General features: G+C 39.5%; 1 pseudogene; it reads left to right on the top strand.

Annotated features, from left to right (window-relative positions):
* Nucleotides 1-1,153: 1,153 nt before the first annotated feature.
* Nucleotides 1,154-18,440, top strand: LOC135964505 (zinc finger protein 705D-like; annotated as a pseudogene).
* The last annotated feature ends 1,028 nt before the right edge of the window (nucleotides 18,441-19,468 follow it).

The following is a 19,468-nucleotide window of genomic DNA, read 5'->3' as shown; positions in this document are numbered from 1 at the left end:
CCACCAAAGTTCGGCAGCCTCCGTGTCTGAAATTCACATGTGGCTCAAATATGAATTATACCTGGGGATACCCCAAAGTTTAAATATGGTATCCCCTGTGATATTATGAGGAAGTGCTGTACATAAAACAGGTTGTCTTCCTTTAATTCTGAAAATAATATTATCTTGCCTAAATTCTCCAAAACGCATCGCTCTGCAGTATCCGATAGAGGACATAGGTTTCCTGACCAATGAGCACTGAAAGTAAGTGTGTGCGACTCACCTATGTTCTTATCAAAATGGAAATCCCCGAATCCCACCAGTTAGAATAACATGACAGAATGGCAGATTTTTGGAATATATAGGTTTTCTGTGAGGTTAGTAAGTATTGATTCCATTTTTAAAATAGATATCAATATATTTAGATTACCTATTTCTCGTATGTTTTAGTATTAAGAGATTGTGTCTTTTAATTCATCCAGTTGGTCTAAGTTACCAAGTTTGTGCATTATGGAAATTGTAATATTCTTTATTATTTTATCATCCATGGGCTCTCTAATATAAAGGCCTCTTTTAATTCTTCTACTATTAGGTTGGTGCCAAAGTAATTGTGGTTTTGGACCATGAATTTTAAATTTTTATAACTAGGCTTCAACACATCTTTATTAATCAAAATAGAACCCATTACAGTGGACTGGGCACAGTTGCTCACGCCTGTAATCCCAGCACTTTAGGAGGCTGAGGCGGGTGATTCAGGAGGTCAGGAGTTTGAGACCAGCCTGAGCAACATGGTGAAATCCCGTCTTTACTAAAAATACAAAAAGTAGCCGGGTGTGGTGGCATGTGCCTGTAATCCCAGCTACTCAAGAGGTTGAGGCAGGAGAATCTCTTGAACCCAGGAGGCAGAGGTTACAGTGAGCTGAGACTGCACCTTTGCCCTCTGGCCTGTGTGATAGAGTGAGACTCAGTCTTTAAAAGAAAAGAAACCATTACATTGAGCACATTTTTGCCAATGAGAAATAAACTTGTTTATTCCATGCTTTCACGGTTCGATGAACTCTTGGAAAGCATTTTCTGCATTCTGCTGGTTGTGTAAGTGTTTTCCCTGCAAAAAGTTGTCAAGATGCTTAAAGAAGTGGTGGTTGGTTGGCGAGAGGTCAGGTGAATACGGCAGATGAGACAAAACTTCATAACCCAGTTTCTTCAACTTTTGAAGCCCTGGTTGTATGACATGTGGTCACACGTTGTGGAGAACTGGGCCCTTCATGTTGACCAGTGCCAGCTCCAGGTGCTACAGTTTTCCATGCATCTCATCGATTAACTTGGTATACTTCTCAGATGTAAAGATTTCACCAGGATTCAAAAACTGTAGGGGATCAAAAGACCGGCAGCTGACCACCAAACAGTGACCATGACCTTTTTTTGGTACAAGTTTGACTTTGGGAAGTGGTTTAGAGCTTCTTCTCAGTCCAGCCACTGAGCTGGCTGTTGTATGAAATCCACTTTTCGTGGCATGTCACAATCTGATCAAGAAATGGTTCATTGTTGTTTCATAGAATAAGAGAAGATGACACTTCAAAAGGATGCTTTTTAAAATATTTGGTCAGCTCATGAGGCACCCACTTACCAAGATTTTTCAGCTTTCCAATTGGCTTCAAATGCTGGATGACCATAGAATGGTCGACATTCAGTTCTTCGCCAACTTCTCGTGTATCTGTAAGAGGATCGAATTCAGTGGTTGCTCTCAATTGGTCATTATCAACTTCTGGCCCAGAGCCTGGGGCTGAGGCTGGCATGACCACCCTGTTCTCTACCTTCTGTTGCGCTTGGGCCCAGAGCCTGGGGCTGAGGCTGCCATGACCACCCTGTTCTCTTCCTTCTGGGGTCCCCAGGAAGCTCCCAGGACTGAACGATCACCACAAAATACAGTGGCCAGGATGGGAGGGCTGGAGGTCAACTACCCCCCGCCCCTGCCACCACAACCAAGAGGCCCCCATGGAGGTTGGCCCCGAGATGTGGGTCCCTGTGGGATGCAGGTCCCTGTGGGATGCTTCAGGGGATGAGCACGGGTCCTCCTGGCTGACAGGAGCCTGGTGGGCACTGGGTGTGTGGGGCCTATATAGATGGGTTGGACAGAACTGGGCCTGACCAGGGAGCCAGAGACTGGTGTGTCTTCCCGATTTCCTATGAGATCCCCTATCTGGTCATAGATGATGGTGATTTCTCTTTAAGTACTGAATCCCTGTAAGGTGTTAGGCACTCCATTCTTACCAAGTTTATTTTGTTACCTGGTAGAACCTGGCTCATAAAGAAGAAAATGGTGAAGAGGAGGACAGGAATCCTTATGGCTGAAGAAAGAAGAAAGTTTGGCTTCATTTCCAGGAGGCAGAGAAAACTTCCGTCTGTGGCTCTCTAGCACCAGTGGAATGTCTCTGTTTGGATAATGAAAGCCTTTCTGTACCTCATTAGGAATATTCATAGATAGAGGTGTTCTATGCATGCAAAATTGCTTTTATGGGAGGACCGATGTGGGTGCACAGTTTTGGCCAGAAAACCTTGTTCAATGGGAACATAAGCTACAAACATTTTGGCAAAAGATGAAAGTTTATGAACAAACAACCATTTATATTGTTACAATAAATTAGACTATGTTGAGAAACCAGTTGCTTTCGTTAATGATCAGACATTTTGTTAGTGAACACTTCCCAGACTTTACTAGCCCTGCTAAGAATTAATCACCCCACTTGCTCCTGGTCTGAAGCCCCAAAGTGCTTTGTTGATGTTACAGTGCTTACTGCCTTGTATGTTAGATTAGTGAATGTATATTTGCCTCTTCCACCACTGTATGAGCTTCTTGCTTGCTAGGACAAGGCTATATTCCTCAGAGCAGAGGAGGGAGTTGAATCATGTGGCCATTTATTCTCAAATCCTCTTCACCAAGTGGAACAAAACAGAACAGCGAAAGACCACTGCACATGGAAGCAGGAGGTCTGGATTTGGGTTCTAGTTCTCTAGATCTATTACTAACTGGAGGTATGGATAGAATCAGGAAAATTTTCTTCCTTAGATGCTTCCTTGATAGCACCTATAAAGGTTGAGATCTGTTGGATCTAGATCAGGGGATTCTCAATCACTACTATGCATAAAATCAACTGGGAGAGTTGCTTTGCAATACAGATGCTTAGTTCCATCTCATGATATTTTTACTGTTTTTTAAAATTGATCTAGTATTTTTCATTAAATAATGTCAACTTTCTTAGTCTACATCTAATAAAACTCCCACCGGCATACAAATACATTGAATGATATTAGCAGCAGAATCTTTAAAGAAAGTAACCATATACAACTATTAAACCATTTTTTTCATTACTTATTATTTCATGCTGTTTGTCACTATTGTCATCATAATCAGCATCACCTTACATTGCTGAACACCCATTATGAACCATATGGCATAAACATTTTTCCTACTCGTAAGGAGCATACATTCTCTATACGCATATGAAATTAATGTCTGAACAAAGTGGCTTAAACAAGGCAGAAGTTTATTTCTTTCTCACTTAAATCTATAGTTACACGTATCATGGCTGGTACAGATGTTTGCCAAATTCATTAGGGATGCAGGCCCCTTCCAGCTGTCTGCTCTGCTGCATTTTAGAAGAGGCTCCAGTTTGGCTGCTAAATGCCCACCTATCATTTTTTAATTCCAGGTAGCAGGAAAGAAAATAACAAAGAGAGAAAAACAAGGGAACGTCTACCCCTCCTTTTAAATTTTTTAACCAACCCCCTCTTTTTTTTTTTTTTAACCCAATTTGTTGAGCTATGATTACATTTAAAAAGCTGTCCATGTTTAAGGTACGCATCTCAGTGAGCCTGGGGACCTCCAGAACTTACTTATATGGTATATCTGAAACTTTGTGCTCTGACCACATCTACCCATTTCCCCTGCACCACGACCCCTGGCAGCCACCATTCTACTCTCTGCTTTTGTGAGTTTGTCTATTTTAGATTTCAAATGCAAGTGAAATCATATAGTAATTGTCATTCTGTGGCTGGCCTATTTCATATAACGTAATGCCCTCAAAGTCCACCCATGTTGTCACAAATGACAGGGTTTCATTATTATGTAACACTGAATAATATTCCAATGCAAATATGTATTAACCATTTATCCTGATACTCTCCCTCCACCTGCCTCCCCAGTGTGTGTTGTTCCCCTCTCAGTATCCATGTGTTCTCATTGTTCTGCTTCCACTTGTGAGAACATGCACTGTTTGATTTTCTATTCCCGGGTTAGTTTGCTGAGGATAATGGCTTCCAGCTCCATCTATGTCCCTGCAAAGGACATGATCTCATTCCCTTTTATGACTGCATACATAGTATTTCATGGTGTGTATGTACCACATTTTCTTTATCCAGTCTATCATTGATGGACATTTGGGTTGATTTCATGTCTTTGCTATTGGGACTAGTGCTGCAATGAACATGTGTGTGCATGTATCTTTATAACAGAATGATTTATATTCGTTTGGGTATATACACAGTAATGAGATTGCTGGGTCAAGTGATAGTTCTGGTTCTAGGTCTTTGACGAATCACCATACTGTCTTCCACAGTGGTTGAACTAATTTACATTCCACCAACAGTGTAAAAGTGTTCCTATATCTCAACAGCCTCATCAGCAGGTAGTTTTATTTAAAAATTTTTGGAGAAACCTTCATACTATTATCCAAAATGGCCATAGTAGTTTGTATTTCCACCACGAATATACAAGGGTTATCTTTTATCCACATCCTCACTAATACTTACTATTCATCTTTTCGATAACAGCTATTCTAAGAGGTGTCAGGTGACATTTCATGGTGGTTTTTATTTGCATCCCCCTGACAATTAGAGATGGTAAGAATTTTGTCATGTATTTGTCGGCCATTTGTATCTCTTCTTCTGGGAAATGTCTATTCAGATCTTCACCTATTTATTTATTTTATTTTATTTTATTTTTTGAGACGGAGTCTTGCCCTTCTTGTAGTCCTCAGTATCCGTTGTTCCCATCTTTACATCCATGTATAATCAGCGCTTTGTTCGTGCTTATAACTAAGAACATATGATATTTGGTTTTTTCTTCCTGCATTATTTTAGAATAATGGCCTCTAGCTGCATCCATGTTGGTGCAAAGGACATAATTTTTTTTAATGGTTGCATAGTATTCCATGGAGTATATATACTACATTTTCTCTATCCGATGATAGAGAAAATATTCATGTCTTTGCTATTGCAAATAATGCTATAATAAATATATGAGTGCTCGTGTCTTTGTGGTATTTTCTTTTGGATACAAGGGTCAGTCCCCGTGGCTGCTGTCGAGGACTAGCATTGAGTGCCTGAAGCTTTTCCAGGCTCAGGGTGAAAGCTGTCAGTGGATCTATGATTCTGGGGTCTGGAGGATGGTGGCCGTCTTCTCAGAGCTCCACTAGGCAGTGCCCCAGTGAGGACTCTGTGGGAGCTCCTACCCCATATTCTCCCTCTGCACTGCTGTAGTAGACATTTGCATGAGGTCTCCACCCCAGCAGGCTTCTACTGGACATACAGGCTTTTCCATACATCTTTTGAAATCCAGGTGAAGGCTTCTGATATGGTTTGGCTCTGTGTCCCCGCCCAAATCTCACCTCAAATTGTACTCCCACAATTCCCACATGTTGTGGGAACCCAGTGGGAAATAATTGAATCATGGGGGCAGTTTCTCCCATATCGTTCTTGTGGTAGTGAATAAGTCTTACGAGTTCCGATGGTTTGATAAGGCGAAACCAGTTTTGCTTGGCTGTCATTCTCTCACTTGCCTGCTGTGATGTAAGACATGCCTTTCGCCTTCTGCCTCCCCCCAGCCATGTGGAACTGTAAGTCCGAATAAACTTATTTCTTTTGTAAATTGCCCAGTCTTGGGTATGTGTTTATCAGCAGTGCACTCCTGTACTTTGTGCAACTGCAGGTTTAATATCCCATGGAAATTGCCAAGGCTTAAGGCTTGCACCCTCAAAGCAGTGACCCAAACTGTGTCTGGGGCCTTTTTTAGCCATGGCTGGAGCTGGAGTGGTTGGGAGGTAGAATGCTGTGAGCACTGTCCTGCGCTTGCCCGGGGTGGTGCAGCCCTAGGCCCAGCCCACAAAACCAGTCTTCCCTTATAGGCCTCCAGGCCTTTGAAGGGAGGGGCTGCCACCAGCCAAGGTCTCTGAAATGCCTTTCAGGCCCTTTCTTCATTGTCTTCTATTAGCATCTGCTTTCCTTTTAGTTATGCAAATGTCTTCAGCCTGCTTGAGTTTCAGAGGATACCAATGGCCTTAGAAGTACCATATGACCCCTAACACTTCTTGACTTCATTTCTGCAATATATTTTATTTTTTTACGTCATCATGAGCATTGAAACTTTTTATATCTATTCACTTTCCATTTGTTTCCAAGTCCAGTTTACTTCCAAATAATTTTAGAATATAGAGTCTCCATAAGACTCTAGTTTGTCTGGTTTCTTGCTGTACCCCATGACTGCGAATGCTTTCTAGTACATATAATACACTCAAAAGTACTTATGAGGCCGGATGCGGTGGCCCACGCCTGTAATCCCAGCACTTTGGGAGGCCGAGGTAGGCGGATCATGAGGTCAGGAGATTGAGACCACCCTGGCTAACACGGGTGAAACCCAGTCTCTACTAAAAAAAATACAAAAAAATAGCCGGACGTGGTGTCGGGCGCCTGTAGTCCCAGCTACTCGGGAGGCTGAGGCGGGAGAATGGCGTGAACTCGGGAAGCGGAGCTTGCAGAGAGCCGAGATCTCACCACTGCGCTCTAGCCTGGGCAACAGAGCAAGACTCCATCTCAAAAAAAAAAAAAAAAAAAGTACTTATGAATGAAAAAAGGAAAGAATCTTCCTATTTTTCCTTCAACATAGCCTTAACTTTTTGGTTTCCAACTTTATGTGGGGTTTTCAGTAGCTGTCTCAAAAATCCAATCAAATTGAACCGGGTGTGTCTCCAGAATGCAGTTTCGATTAGGTTCAGTATCTGTGCAATCAGGGCATGTCTCTTGGAATGTAGTGCTGATTAGGTTTATTAATTGTTTTTTCCTATATAAGGGGAAGCCAGAGGATGCGTTTTCCCAGAGAAGGAGCATCAGAAGAGTTTAAGACCTTGGGGAAAGGGAGTCTTGCTGCTTGCTTGTGGGACTTGCCTTGGAAGGTAGATAAGTTCACAGCATCCTCCAACTTTTTATTTTTGGTGAGTTCTCCGAGCACTGAGATGTGAACTGGCCTCATTCCCTTACAATGATACTGTTACCAGTAGAAGAGATTCGAGTTACTGGCAGCATATCTGCATGGGTCCATAAGCAACTTCAGTCCTTACCTCCTCAGAAGAAAGAATTCGACTGAGGGGCATACAGCGGAAAAAGAGACTAAGTTTCAGAGCAGGAGTGGAAGTTTATTTAAAAAGGCTTTAGAACAGAAAGGAAAGGAAAATTCTCCTGGAAGAGACCCAAGTGGATGCCTGAAGGTCCAAGAGAGAAAAGAGAAGGGCCTTTAACCTTGATCCTGGGATGGGCTTGCCTCTTTCCCACGATTCTTCCTTTAGGGAGAGTTTCCGGCATGCACAGTGCTTTCCTTACCCTTTGGAATTGGCATGCACGGTGTGTTTAGGGAGTTATGTGCATGTCCATCTGAGGCTTTCTTTCCTTTTCCAGTGGTGTCCCCGGAAGATTATACTTTGCCATTTTTGTCTCTTAACATAAATGCCCAAGAAGTTGCTTCTTCCTGGGGTCTGCATTTAATTAACATTTTTGATGTTAACAGGTGTAGACCACCAGGAAATGGCCTGTCTCTGGTGCTGCCTAATTATCATTGTTAGAGAGGCAAAGTGATCACTAACAGGCCATCACCTGACATTTCTAGTGGGTAGGGGAAGAGCCCTCTCCTGCCCTGCTCCTGCTCTTCTACCTGTAACAAGACAAGCCTTGAATAGCATCAGACATGTGTCCCATCAAGGCAGCATCTCATTAGTAAATTTTACTGTGTGAATTGTTACTTCACATTCTCATATTCTGTGTTCACTATTTGTGTGCCTTTTCCATTTTTGTTTTGACCATATCTCATTATTTTAACTGCCTTCTCCAAGATTCTAGATCTGCATTGACCAATAGAGTAACTACTAGTCACATGTGGCTATAAACTGTAAATTAATTATAATTAAATAACTAAATGGCATATCCTTAGTAGTAATTGCCAAATTCGTGGCCAAACTAGAAATTCTGTAACTACATATGTGTGGTAGTTACTGCATTGGACAATGTAGATATAGAGCATTTCTTTCATCACAGAAAATCATGTGGGGCATGTTGGCTGCCACTTATTTTTAATTTATTTTTATTTTTTATTTCTTCGAGACAGAGTTTTGCTCTTGTTGCCCAGGCTGGAGTGCAATGGCATGATCTCAGCTCACCGCAACCTCCACCTCCCAGGTTCAAGCGATTCTCCTGCCTAAGCCTCCCTAGTAGCTGGGATTACAGGCTTGTGCCACCACGCCCGCCTGTTTGTTTTTTTGTTTTTGTTTTTGTTTTTTTCTATTTTTAGTAGAGACAGGGTTTCTCCATGTTGGTCAGGCTGGTCTCAAACTCCTGACCTCAGGTGATCCGCCTGCCTCCACCTCCCAAAGTGCTGGGATTACAGGTATGAGCCACTGTGCCCGGCCTTATTTTTAAATTCTATTTGTGTGGTTTATAGTTAAATGATATTCTGCTTCTCTATATTCATTTCCTTTCACAGATTTTCTCAGGCAATTTTAAAATTTCATTCATTTACCTTCTTGAGGAAAGTACTTAGATCATTTTTTAAAAATAATGTACAGCAAATAATTTTTCCACGGATATTGTTTTAGCTTTATTGTGTTGGTACTTTTACATACTATATTCAGGTATTATTATTTTTCATAACTTACTTTAAAAATTGTGCCAAGTTTATTTAAAAGAGATTTCTCCCTTGATTTTCAGAGGTCAGATTGTGTCTTCCATTTCTGTTATTTTAATTTTATTTTATTATATGTAAATATGTTGCATATTCCTTTTTTAAAAAATATGAGATTTTTTCTCTGGTTACACAAACTTTGTATGAAGTGTTCATTATGCGCTTTAAAAATAAATATTTTGTTTCAGGGCATGGTGCTTTCACACATGCAACCTTAGAATAATTCTAAATTCCATTCCACTTTCACCATTCCTGAACTGCTTTGAATATATTGGATGTTGGAAGCCATGAGAGGTTTTGACTTGCAATCCAGTCAAGATAACAGGATTTTCCATTTATAGTGTAATCTGATATATATTCGTTTTGGTTTCATACTTTTAAAAAATCTATTCTCTTTTACTCTGTGGTGATCTTTGCTTTTCTATTTGTGCTTTACTAGAATGTCAGCTGCTGTTTCCCTAGCACCTGAGATGTTACTCAACACTGAATAGTGCTGGTGTTGAGAATTGAGAGAATCTACTAAATAATAGCACTTTTTGAGACCGCAGTTCTGAATTAAAAGGAAGGGAAAGGACAGGCAAAAGAATATAGACATCAGCTATTTTTACTGAAGATCTGTTGGAGAACATGGTTTTGGTGTCCAGGAACTTGAGACCTAATACTGCATTCCTAATACTTCACTAAGGTGGGCCTAAATAGCCCTGAAAGGGCTAGGAAGTCACAAGTCAGCCTCTTAATTGTTATGGGTGTCCTGAAAATATTAAGGTAATATTGAAGATGCAGAATGGCTCCTTCCTCATGACTTTTTAAGAGATCTGGGCCGGGCGCTGTGGCTCATGCCTGTAATCCCAGCACTTTGAGAGGCTGAGGCGGGTGGATCACCTGAGATCAGGAGTTCCAGACCAGCCTGACCAAATTGGAGAAACCCCGTCTCGACTGAAAATACAAAATTAGCCAAGCGTGGTGGCGCATGCCTGTCATCTCAGCTACTTGGAAGGCTGAGGCAGAAGAATAGCTTGAACCTGGGAGGTGGATGTTGCAGTGAGCTGAGATTTCACCATTGCACTCCAGCCTGGGCAACAAGAGCAAAACTCTGTCAAAAAACAAAGAGAGAGAGAGAGAGAGAGAGAGAGAGAGAGAGAGAGAGAGAGAGAGAGAGAGAGAGAGAGAGATCTGGATGGAGATACTAAGCTGTGCAGGCTCTCATCTTGAAGTCACCAAATACGTAAGTTGTTATTCCTGCTCTGGTGAGAAGTTTGTCAATACATTTTTTCCATGAATTAATGAAAATTTTAGACCCATAACATAAGTTTTAAAAAATTTATCCTAAAGATTGCTTGTGTATGTGTCTGTTTTGAAATATATTTAATCTCTATATCTTGAAATAGTTTTTATAGATTCCATACAAGAGTCCTTTAGGAAATAAGTGTGCTTTGATTTTCTTATAATATTTGTCCTTGTTTGTCCCTGGCACAGTCTGTATACGACCATTTAAATTACTTTTAGTTCATGTTTGGGTTATAATCACACACAGATATTCTCTAAAGTCCAAATCTTATTTTGATATTCGAGGAAGAGTTTACATGGTAATAATATTAAGGGTTACAGCTGGTTTCACTGAAGCTTTGTAGGCATTCTCTAATATCTTATTTTTTTGAAGGAATATCTATTCTGCTTGAATTATAGACTACATAATACATGTACTGTCAGGTACATTCATGGAAGGGACAGGCAGATGGAGTCATATGTTACTGAAGCCTTGATAAACAGATGTAGGAAATAGACCAAGGAATAAGAAAAAAGTTGATATTGAAAAGTGCTTGTTGAAGTCTGTAAATGTGCATTAAAATGTGGCAGTAAAAATAGACACAGTGAAGTTTGGGAACTGGGGTCTAAATCCTGGAGTCCCCAGAATCAAAGAGAACCTTGGTTAGGGGAGTAATTTTGTAAAAAAGCAAGAAGAGGCAGTGACAAGGCAGAATATAATTAAAAGTATTGCTGTGTCATTTTCTAGTTTTGTAATTTTGTCATATTTTTCAAACTCTGTTGATCATTTATTGAACTGGTAAATAAACTATCATCAGCAGGGTTATTATAAGGGTTAAATAAGGAAATTTATGTATATCTGTAAGCACAACATCACAATTAATACAAAGTTACCCTTTTTATTTTTTCCTGGACTTCATGTACAAATGGGTCAGTTAATTTTTTGTTTATGAAACATAATTATCATTTGTACATAAAATATATTTATTTTTTTTTATTTTTAGCAGGGAAATAATACATGCATGTTTTCCCCCATCTCAAACACATGCATTCATATAAACATATCCATCTATATACCTACATATCTATGTATGAATATACACATGGACATCAGTATTTCTCAGCAAATATGTATCATGATAATCAGAGATATTGCAACTAACAAAGACTAATATAAACCATGATTGCAAGAATTTTAGATGCCACCTTAGTAAAATATCAGATTGAGCTGCTACATTTCTCTCAGCCCTAAGTCATTTTGTATTTTCTGAGCATCTTAGAGGATTGTGACTGTATACACAGGACAGAAACACCATGACCCAGGGTACTGCTGTGAATTTCTGATGCAGGGGATTTTAAGGGCTAGATCAGCAGGAAGGGAGTGTTGACCCTCCAAGTGAAATAAATTCCTGAAATGATTATCCCCATCCTAAAACAGATTTTTTTTTTTTTTTGATACAGAGTCTTGCTCTGTCGCCCTGGCTGGAGTGCAGTGTTAAGATCTCCGCTCACTGTAATTGCCTCCTGGGTTCAAGCGATTCTCCTGCTTCAGCCTCCTGAGTAGCTGGGATTACAGGCAAGCACCACCATGCCCAGCTAATTTGTGTATTTTTAGTAGAAATGGGGTTTCACCATTTTGGCCAGGCTGGTCTCGAACTCCTGACCTCAGGTGATCCACCTGCCTTGGCCTCCCAAAGTGCTGGGATTACAGGCAAGAGCAACCGCACTTGACCCTAAAACAGATTCTTACTTGATTGATTTCCAAGTTCCAAGGGGAAATACAAAAGTCGAAATTGAGAGAAAGTAAAAGTGGAGTAAGGCTTCAGAAGGCTGTGATTGGTGTTGGAGAAACATTGCTAGGGCATAAAGCTGGGATAATAAAATCTGAGAAATCCCACAGTGTTTATCTACAGGTGGAAATCATATTCCACATGTGGGCGGAGTCAGGGGTCCCTGTATTTTAAAATCAGTGAGGGAATTGAATATCTGGACTTGTGTCAATTAACATACAAAACTCAGTGCTTTTAATGTTCTCGTTCACAAGATATCTGTGTTCCTTCTTTGCCAGAAACCATAGTCATAGGCTTCCTAATTTTGACCTTGGGGAAAGAGGAGAGGCCTCTGTGTGTTTGTGTGTATTGGTCAGGCTGTGGTGCAGGTGGTGTCACACTTCAGTGAAGGTCTGGCTTTTCATCACAGGTTGGTCTGAAAATTGTGTACAAGGCTGGTGTCTCACTTGTTCTTTCTCCAACCTCAGCTTTTTTTAGTGCCTGAAGTGTCTGCAAGTGGAAATCCAGAAGAAGACAGAGAGAGACTGAGTTCTTGACAATGCATTCACTAGTGAGTAGGGGATGCCTCTCTCTGCTGAAATGACACCCATATTGCTGGCAAATGGGCAGTTTTCTGCAGTTTGCATGGGTGTTTCATTTTTATTCTTTTTGTTTGTTTGTTTTCATGATGCAAAATCCATCCAGCCTGGGTGTTCCAAATGCAATCAGGAGACTTTCAGGTATCTGGCCTCCAATTAAGTTTTCTCAGGACTCTAGGTTGGGTATCATGTGTCAAAGATTCCTAAATTATCAATATAATTTCTAATATTACACTACTTTATTCCAGCCCCTATTCAGGCTATTTACAAAAAAAGACATGAGAGGTCTCATTTATGTATTTCTTTTTCTTCTATCCATCCTATAACCTCATAGGGAAATAATTGACCCATTAACTGTACCGTTGGCTGAAATAGACTTAGGATTTTGATGAATGCAGGCAATAGAGATGCGTGAAGAGCAGAAGATCACAGCCCAATAATGAGGCTGATGTTCTAGCAGCTGAGTTCAATAAATCCCGTGTGATAGGCCTTGGGCAAGAGCTGCACAGTGCTGAGGAAAAAGGAGAGTTTGATAAAATATATTTGTGCTTTTAAAAACTTTGCAAAAGGACAACTAAAGAAGTCATTATTATTCTTATCCCCATTCATTTTACCTTTTGATAATTAACCTTTTCACCTTCTGGTAACTGAAAGTAACATATAAGAAATACAATTACTTAATTATGGTTGCACACTCAGGAGAAGGAATATAGTAGATAGAGTACAATTTAGGGTTCTGTGGAAATGCTTCATAAGGGCTGGTTAGAAAAAAGCAAAACAGTAAAGAGGTCTTTTTATCCTTGAACAAGCCAAGTGAGAAAGTAAAGTTAAAAGAGAGGCAGTGATAACTGATGTTTGGATTGCCCAGAGAAAGTTGAGAACAGGAAGCTTCATATCACAGGAATCATCAGACTAAGACTTCCTCAGTGTACCAGCCTCAGCGGTCTTGTCTTGTGCTGCTCGACTGTCTTCAAGCCTTGTCATGAACACCTGAATGACATAACATTAGAGTGACTCTATGTATAAATTGAATCCTATATTCTGCGTAAAACTTGTTCAGTTCTGAAGAATGCTGGAGTCTGGTTCATTACTTTCTAACTTTTTAATGAATAAGGGACCAATGACATGTATTTAATAAATATTTGCTAGATAGGAAACATGTTTTCTATTACTTCGTTAGATTATTCAAAGCACATAATAGGTCTTTTAACCATTTGATTGGTGAGAAACCTGTGGTTTATCTAGAGAAATAATTTATTTAATCACGGTCGTGTTTAAAAAGTAGTAAATCATGGTTATTTGTCTTGTGACTACTCTGTAATTTTCTTGAAATTCATGGTAAATTTGTTTTATTTATGAAGGTTCAAGCGAAAATTTTATAATCAGTTATGTACAGGTGATTAACACATTACTGAAAAATATCTGGGCTATATTATGCCACACCTCATGTGATATTTCTTCATAGTAAAGTTTAATGGATTAAGAGTGGGTACGTCTCTGTGAATGAATCGGAAAGGCAGATACCAGCTTAGTATTGAGAATGAACTGGCTGGAACCTAAAACACTGGGAATTCTGCATATCCAGCTCCTACCTATGTCATCTCAGCCTTCCTCCTCTGGACGTTAAAAGGGATTCTCTGTCTAAACTAAAGTGTCTGTGATGTTTTAGAAGAAAGTGACTTTTGAAGATGTAGCTATTGACTTCACCCAGGAAGAGTGGGCCATGATGGACACATCCAGTTGTTGGTGACTGGAAAACAACAGTCACCTGGTGTCCCTCGGTGAGTCCCTCAACATTCACATATGTATGTAGACACACATTGACTCATTCATTCAATAAGTGTTGGAACAGCTTCCCCATATCTAACTCTAATCTCTTCTCTGATTCTCTCACAGATCTTATCTGAAAAAGTTTGAGCTCTCTAAATCTGTCTGAAAGAAATATCTTTATTTTATTTTATTTTGTTTTGTTTTATTTAGTTTGTCACTCAATTAGAATGTAATCTTGACAAGGATTTCATGATTTCCTTGGTACTCAGTGTCTAATACTCAGAACAGACCTGAGAACTTAATGAATATTTTCTTTTCTTTTTTTTTTTTTTTTGAGACAGAGTCTCGCTCTGCCGCCCAGGCTGGAGTGCAGTGGCGTGATCTTGGCTCACTGCAAGCTCCGCCTCCCGGGTTCACGCCATTCTCCTGCCTCAGCCTCCAGAGTAGCTGGGACTACAGGCGCCCGCCACCTCGCCCAGCTAGTTTTTTTGTATTTTTTAGTAGAGACGGGGTTTCACCGTGTCAGCCAGGATGGTCTCGATCTCCTGACCTCGTGATCCGCCCGTCTCGGCCTCCCAAAGTGCTGGGATTACAGGCTTGAGCCACCGCGCCCGGCCTAATGAATATTTTCAATGTATTAAATTTAATATTTTCTAAATAACTCTTCTGCTTTAGTCGCTATGCTTAGGCTGAGACCCATTAGTGAAAACAATAGCAATATCTTTTCTGTATAGAACATCAATTATTTTTGTAAATCAAATTTTTTTTTTGTTCTGCATGAGAATAATAATAAACATACTGTGCAGAGGTTTAATTAATCTCTTTCTGAAAGGACTGTGTATTCTGCATTGTGTCTTGGAACTTAGGCATGGACTCAGCATTCATAGGTCCTGACTGTTTTGAATTTCCTTTTCCTGATGGACCTTTCATTTGGATTTATTTTCTAGTCTCATGTTGGGTCAAAAAAATCCTGGGGAGTTTTCTGTGTTCTAGGTCTTGTGGCCTGAGCTGACCTTCACTGTTTTATTCTTCCTTGATAGCCTGCCCTACAGTTGGTGATAATGCACATTTATTGACAGTGAACTCAAAACACATGTACTGTTTCCACTAACAGGGTACCAGATAAGCAAATCCTATATAACTTTGCAGCTGGAGGAAGGAAAAGAGCTCTGGCGGGAAGGAAGAGAATTTCTCCAAGGCCAGAATCTGGGTAAGCAACAGGGTCCTGTGCTCTAATAGGAGGAGGTGCTTTGTCAATGAATAATATCAGTCAAATATTAATTAGAGGTTTTATTAAATGAGTGGTAATTTCTAAAATGTAGGTTAAGCTACTGGAGCAGAATTCCTTAGATGGTATCATCAGTTTTGTTCATATGTCAGATGCTACTCTTGTGTCCTCTTGCCTTTTCTTTTACTTTCAGGAAAAGGATAATTCATGTACTCGTTGGGGTTAAACTGTCACATGCTGACTCTTTTACCGATACCCCTGTGAAGACTATCCCTCTATTTACCTGCCTGATAGCTCATGTCCATTTTAAATCTTTTCACATTTTAATTTTAAGACTCTTTTCTAATTGCTGACGCTGTACCTTCTGTTCTATTGAAGTATTTTCTTCATTTGACACATTTGCCACATCTAAGTGTCAATTTTTGAAAAAAAGTAAACAGGCCTTGTGGGTTTTCAAACAATTTTATTACCATAATACCAAGGTAACAATTTATTTTTCAATTATTTCAGACAAGGAAAGTGCCCTTAAGAAAAAACACACGATAACCATGCATCCTATCAGAAAAGATGCATCCACCGGTATGACAATGGTGAGTTTTATAGCTCTGTACACCAGTCATCTAAGTTAAAGATCTGGTAATGGGTTAAGTTAGTAATGACGCACAGGCACCTGAGTGTAATTAGGCTGGCACTAAGTGCTTTCTAAGCAAAAAAAAAAAAAAAATTTGATACTTTGAATTCAGTGAATAAAGTGACCTGTGTTGTAAACCATAACATGAGATCTTTAAAATAGAACAAGTGCATACACATTACTCATGCTCAGACTTTGAAAGATATTGATATCATCACAATCAATGGAATAACTCTGCAGTTGGGATCTTACAAAAGAGAAAATATCTGTGTCTGCAGGAGACAATGTGTACGCAAGTGTCAATCGAGAAAAATGACGAGACAAGTCTCAATCATTTTAGGAGATGTATTTGCCAGAGTTAAGGACATGCACCTGGGGAACAGGTGTATACCTTTCTCCAAAGATAATTTTCTCCAAATTTAAAGGGGGAAAGGGTGGGATATTGAGAAGTACACAATTTTCATGTAAAAGTTGGGTAGAAAAAAATAGTCATTCATGAATTTTTCTGGCTTAGTGAATCTGGATTTTTTTTTCATAAGATGACATAAACAAATGAGGCAGAGGAATACTGCAGGAAAGCTGCATTTTATATAAGACAACATAGGCAAAATGGGGCAGGGAAACAATTGGATATGCATTTGTGTCTGGTGAACTGGGGATGACTGCGCCTGTAAAGACAAGCTATCAGTTTGCATTGTCATGGTGTAATTTTAACAGCTCATCAGGAATCTCCTTGTGGGCAAAATATGGGGGAGGCATGTAGCTTTTCATCTTGTAGCCGTATTATTTAGGAACCAGAAGGGGGAGGCAGGTTTGTGTGACCCTGTTCCCAGCTTGATTTTTCCCTTTGGTTAAATGAGTTTGGGGTGCCAAAATTTAATTTCCTTTCACACAAGTAACATTGGAAACATTTCAACTGGGCTCTACCACTGAATGGTTGGTCTAGGATTCAAAGGTGGTGAAATGAATGTATAGATGTATGTCGGTAAATCATTAAGAGCTTTTAATCTTTGTCTCTAAAGGAGAACTCTCTCATTCTGGAGGATCCCTTTGAATGTAATGATTTGGGAGAAGATTGCACTCACAGTTCCACAATGACTCAGTGTTTGTTAACTCAGAGTGGAAAGAAACCCTACGTCAGCAAACAGTGTGGAAAATCCCTTAGTAATCAGTTGTCCCCTAAACCACATAAACAAATTCATACTAAAGGTAAATCATATCAATGTAATATATGTGAAAAGGCCTATACTAATTGCTTTCACCTTAGATGGCACAAGATGACTCACACTGGAGACGGGCCATATGCATGTCATCTATGTGGAAAATCCTTCACTCAGCGTCCTCACCTTAGAAGACATGAGAAAACCCACACGGGAGAGAGACCGTAGAAGTGTCATCAGTGTGGGAAAGGCTTTATTCAATCCTTTAACCTTGGAAGACATAAGAGAACTCACCTTGGATAAAAGCGTTATGAATGTGATAAAAGTGGGAAAGTCTTTAGTCAAAGCTCTGGCTTTAGAGGACACACAAGAATTCACACTGAAGAGAAACCACATGCTTGTCTTCTATGTGTGGAAAGCCTTCAGTGTATCTTCTGACCTTAGATGATATGAGAGAACATGCACTGGAGAAAAGCCATATGAATGCCATTTATGTGGGAAAGCCTTCAGTCAACGTACTAATCTTAAATAACATCAGAAAATTCACCCTGGAGAGAAACTTATAAATGCCTTCAGAACATATTCTGACTTTAGATGACATGGTGTTAGGAATGATGGACGTAAGGAATATGGAAGAGACTTCAGCTGTAGTGTAACATCTAAACATGCCAAAGGACCCACATTTTGTAGAATTACTATACCCAACATGGACGTTACTTCAGTTGCCTTTATTCTTCAGTCCACATCAATAAATTCATATGGAAGAGAAATTGTACGACATGTGTGTACCAAAGACTTGTTAGTGATCTGATCATAAATGACACGAGAGAGCTGAAACTGTCAACATGATAAACTAAAAGTCTTCAGCAACAGTTTTAATAATTTAAAACGTGTGGGACTTTCAGGTAGAGAATCTCTAGCTCTGTGTTCAGTGTGAAAATGTTTTTATGTGCAATTTGTTGTCAAATAACCTAAGAAAACTTTACTTGGATGAACCTTTTATTTATATTTTCTGTGAATAAACATTCAGCCAAGCACTAGGCTTGATGTTCACAAGAAAACACAGTGATAAAATGCTGCTAAAATGGAAAATAAGAAAGGAAATCCTTTATAAGCTAAATAAGAAGGGAAAGTCTTTCCAAGGGCAATGAATTCTCTTGGAATACCAAACACTTCTTACTGGAGAAGTTATGCCTTGAAAAATCATGAGAAATCCTTTCTTCACAGAGTAACGCTTGTGGCACATGTGAGATTTCACACTGGACAAAACACGGTTAGCATCTTGAAAGGAGAATATTCTTTAGTGGTAATTCATTTCTTAGTTGACATTAAGTTTCTCACATTGAGGAGCTATCAAATTTGAAAATCACTGTGGAGAAACCTGATAGATTTCTCATCAGAAAAGTGAGTCAAGAAGGTGGACCTCTAGAAAAAACTCTTAACACATAGTTTAGCAAAATAATTAAGAAATTTGAGAAAATTATTCATAAAAATGCAGCACATAAATGTATAATAGCAAAGTGACTATTTTTCCAGCTTGATTTAACACATAGAAAAAACTCTTAACACATAGTTTAGCAAAATAATTAAGAAATTTGAGAAAATGTCTATTCATAAAAATGCAGCACATAAATGTATAATAGCAAAGTGACCTGGGCATAAATTGAATGCAGAATTATATAAGAAATCTCATTAAACATTTCCAAAAGATCAATACTTACAAATATTGAAAGAATACAATCGGTTGTTGAAAAAACTTAGTGTGTTGGTGAAGTCCTTCTTTCATTTATGCAGCCCTAACAAATCGATGTGCATCTGCACTCCTTGGCTTATGGGTCGACATTCTACCCCAACTTCCGAGCCTCCCCAGTCTTCGACGGCTCTTTCCTCACAGCTCACCTCCCTTTACTTCAATGTCCACTGAAACCACTTGTTTCCATCCAACCCTGGAACTGACACATCAGGGATCTTCAGCCCCACTCGTCAGATTTCTCAGTGTGTCATTGCATAGATTTAGCAAGGAAATGGAGGCTGTATCAAAGACACCTAGTATATGCATTTGGGT

This window comes from Macaca fascicularis, chromosome 8 (genome assembly GCF_037993035.2).
Source record: "Macaca fascicularis isolate 582-1 chromosome 8, T2T-MFA8v1.1".
Taxonomy (NCBI): domain Eukaryota; kingdom Metazoa; phylum Chordata; class Mammalia; order Primates; family Cercopithecidae; genus Macaca; species Macaca fascicularis.
The sequence above is the reverse complement of the archived record's forward strand: the minus strand, read 5'-3'. Positions and strand labels throughout refer to the sequence as shown.